Below are 3,790 nucleotides of genomic sequence, written 5' to 3'. Positions count from 1 at the left end.
GGCTTTGGCAGATTCTTCTGGAATCTGAAAGACAGGCTGTCATACCCAGGGCCTGCTGCCGACTGCTGAAATTGAGAAACTTGGCAGATATGCAAACAGTAACTGGGTTTGAGTTGTTTTGATTACAAGTTAAACAGAGAGTCAACGGCAGGGCCAACGTATATCTGCTGAGGTTCTCACTCTCCCTTCTCCTCTTTCTTTCTCTCCTTTCATTTTCTTTCTTCCTCTTGGCAGGATGCATGGAAGTGGCTGGTAATTTCCGCAGAATCAGGTAACATCTTGGCTTTGCAGACTGGGGGTTTCGTGGGGCTAGGAGAAAGGGTCAGGTTCCCCCTTCAGACCCACTTCATGCTGTCCTTACAGTGGGGTGAGTGATGTGAAAGTTAGCCCTGGGTTCAAAGCCTTCAACACATTCAAGGTTTCCCCTCTAGGTGGTCTTCAGAGACAGAGCCCAGAGTTTCTTTCTAACTGTCCCATTATTTAGGGCACGAATGGAGGCTTTTGAGTCTTGAAAATACGCGATGCTGCTCATAGTGAGAAATGGGGTGAAGGTAGTAGAGACAGCTTCTGCTTTCCCTCCATCTGGCCTTTGACCTTTAGCATCTGGCCTTTGACCCTTAGCACCTGTGTGTTCGGTCACACCCAGAATGTTGGGTGGTGAACCCTATAAGATGCCTTTCCTCCCCAGGGACTGTAGGGGAAAGACGAAAGAAGGAAAAGTAAGAAATCTCAACGGACCTTATGCAGAAGGAAAAAGGCCATTGGCACCCTTGTCACCTGGCTGTCCTCCCTCCTGGGCAAAGCGGCTGCAGCAATCTTCAGGCAAAACCGGGCTAAATTTGGAGGGAGGGCAAGGATGAGGTCTAATTGTTGCTGCCATTGTCTTAGACTGGCTGCCTGGAGGCAGATCTCTGTGAGGCTGTTTCACGTGGCAACAAACACATTTGATTTACAGAAATGAGACTCTTCTGCCCCCTCCCCCAAGTGGGAAGCTGAAACTCTGAATACTGTGACAGAGTTCTTGGAAAGAGCCCAAATATATTGAATCAGACATTTTTTTTTTTTAATCCACCAATTTGACCATAAAAAACTTTATTGAAAAATAAAAAAAAAAAAGACACAAAACAAAACACTGGGCTTTATAATGTATCTCTAAAGAAACAGTTCTGAAAGGGCCTCATTTGGACAAAGTTAATTACTGCACAATAATTGCATTTTAAATTCAGTGTCTTTCTAGATACAGTGAATTTTAAAGCTCATGATTAGGGAAAAAGTAAGTTTCTCCGTGTGCAACTTGTTAATTGCCTTTGTCAGAAACTGATGTCCCAGGACTAACTCTCCCCTTGATGAAAAGAATTGTCCTGAGTCCTGCAACATGGGCCTCACAGACAGGGCAGCTCAAGCTCCTCAGTCCAAGAGCTCAGAACAGCACATGCTGAGGAGGCCAGGTGGGGTCCCCAGGGACCCCGATTGTGGGCCTGATCCCTGTTCACCTGCCACAGACTCTGGGGACATACAAAGGTTAGTAATATTTGGTTGCCTCTCTCCTCCTCACTACACTTTCATCATATTTTTTGTGAATCATGTGTAACACACATCTGACACACAACTCCATCTTAAGCAGTTTCAAGTGCACGATTCATTGTCACTAAAGAGATTCACAATGTTGGACAACCATCATCATCATCTATTGTCAAAAGATTTTATCATATTATATCAGTCAGCTTTTGGTCGCTGTGACCCAAATACCTCACAAGAACAACTTAGAGGAGGAAAACTTACTTTGGCCCACAGTTCTAGAGGTTTCGTCCATGACAGACCTACTCCATTGCTCCAAGTTGAAGCAGAACATCATGGCGGAAGAGTATGGCAGAGGGAAGCTGCTCGTCTCAGGGTGGCTACGAAGCAGAGAGATCAAGGGGAAGGGGTAGAGGGAAGGTGAACCCTGGCAGGGCACCTCCCCCAGTGACTTACCCCTTGATCATGCCCACCTGCCTGCAGTTACCAACACCAGTCAGTCCATTCAAACTGGGAGGGACTGATTAAGTCACTACTCTCATCATTTAATCATTTCACCTGGAAACTTTCCTTAAGTAACACAGGTTTTTTTTGGGGGGACACCTCATAACCAAACCATAACACACCCAGATGAAAATTCGAAGTCTCACTAAGTGTTAAATTCCTTTATTCCCCCTCCCCCAGCCTCCGGTGACCTCCAGTTCTTTGTCTCTATAACTTGGTCAACTCTGGATACTTCCTAACACCGATTCTCCTGAGAATCCTGAAGTATTGTCCTTTTGCTTCTGGCTCACCGTGCTGAGGGTAACGGCTCCAGTGTTTATCCCCGTGACCTACTGCACCAGAAGTTCATGCACTTCTGTGGCTGCTTGTACTCCACTCCCTGGGAGATGCATTTTGTTTACCTGTTCATCTGTTGAGGGGCGCTTGGGTGGGTCCCACCTTGGCTGCATCTCTGGGTTGCGTAGTCATTCTGCTTTTAACTTTTTGAGGAACTGGATGGTCCATTTTACAGAAGAGAAAAGTAGGGCTTTGGGGGGGAGTTAAATCACTGGTTGAATATGTATAAATAGCCCGTTGCAGGGTGTGACGCTGGATCTGTCTGGCTTGGAAGTTGGGGTCTTCCGCCCTGCCCAAGTCTCTCCTCAAACGTGAGAGCTCCTTCTTGGTCTTCAGGAGGATGTCCACACCAGAGGACAAAGCCCCGCCCCCTACCCACCCCTGCCCCCAGCAACACAGGGACCTCTCTGAGCCTCCCTTCATCTCCCTTCACCTGCAGACTTGGAGCTGAGCAGGGCTGGCATCAAGGTGGTGAGTTTTGAGTAAGTTGTACAGGAACAACAAACACGTCATTCAGTTTGGTCAAGGGCAGTGAAATATTTGGCTGTAGGAATACTGCTGAACTAAAATGACGTGGGGACTTCCAATCCCCTTTCCCCCTTTCTGGATTCCTGATGCCTCTCTTCCTTTCTGTGAGCACAAATCCCAGGTGCTCTGGAGAGCATGCAGCCTCTGTTCCAGCCGTGCGTTCTGCGCCTCGGGCTGGTGAGGTCCAGGTTCTAAGCATCCCAGGGCCGTGTCAGTGGAGACGGCGTATTTTATAGCTAACATCCTGAGTGCTTAAAAGTTTTTTCTGTGCTGATTCCACGTGGAAAGCTTTCAGCTGGATTGATTTGATGAGGTAACATTTCAAAAGCCTGCTTCCAGGGCTGGGGATGTGGCTCAAGCGGTAGCGCGCTCGCCTGGCATGTGTGCGGCCCGGGTTTGAGTCTCAGCACCACATACAGACAAAGATGTTGTGTCTGCCAATAACTAAAAAAAATAAATAAATATTAAAATTCTCTCTTTAAAAAAAAAAAGCTTGCTTCCAGATTGGTTTTGTTAGATGTCACGGGCATCTTTGCCTTCATCCTTTACTGTATTAAGGCAGAGCATCTGATTTTAAAACTTTTCCTGTACTCTCTTGTGAACGCAATCTGAAATTTTTATTTAGAAATTTCACATTATTACTATTTTCTTCACTATTTTCATTTGTGGTAGTCAAGGTAAAAACTTTTTTGACACCTCACCTCAAACTGGTATTGGAATATCTGTTGGGCCCAGTGAATTCACTCTTTTTGCAAGGTAAGAACAACCGGTTTTCCAGGAGGTGATGTTAGAAGTCAGGGATCACACAGCTGCTCTTCCACTTGGGTGCTGACAACTTCTCTGTTTTTTTGAGACTAAATGCCGATGTTAAGGTGAATTTCCTTCAGTCTGGGTTGCCCTCTTG

This window comes from Marmota flaviventris, chromosome 2, assembly GCF_047511675.1.
Source record: "Marmota flaviventris isolate mMarFla1 chromosome 2, mMarFla1.hap1, whole genome shotgun sequence".
NCBI classification, from domain to species: Eukaryota; Metazoa; Chordata; class Mammalia; order Rodentia; family Sciuridae; genus Marmota; species Marmota flaviventris.
This window is presented reverse-complemented; position numbering follows the sequence as displayed.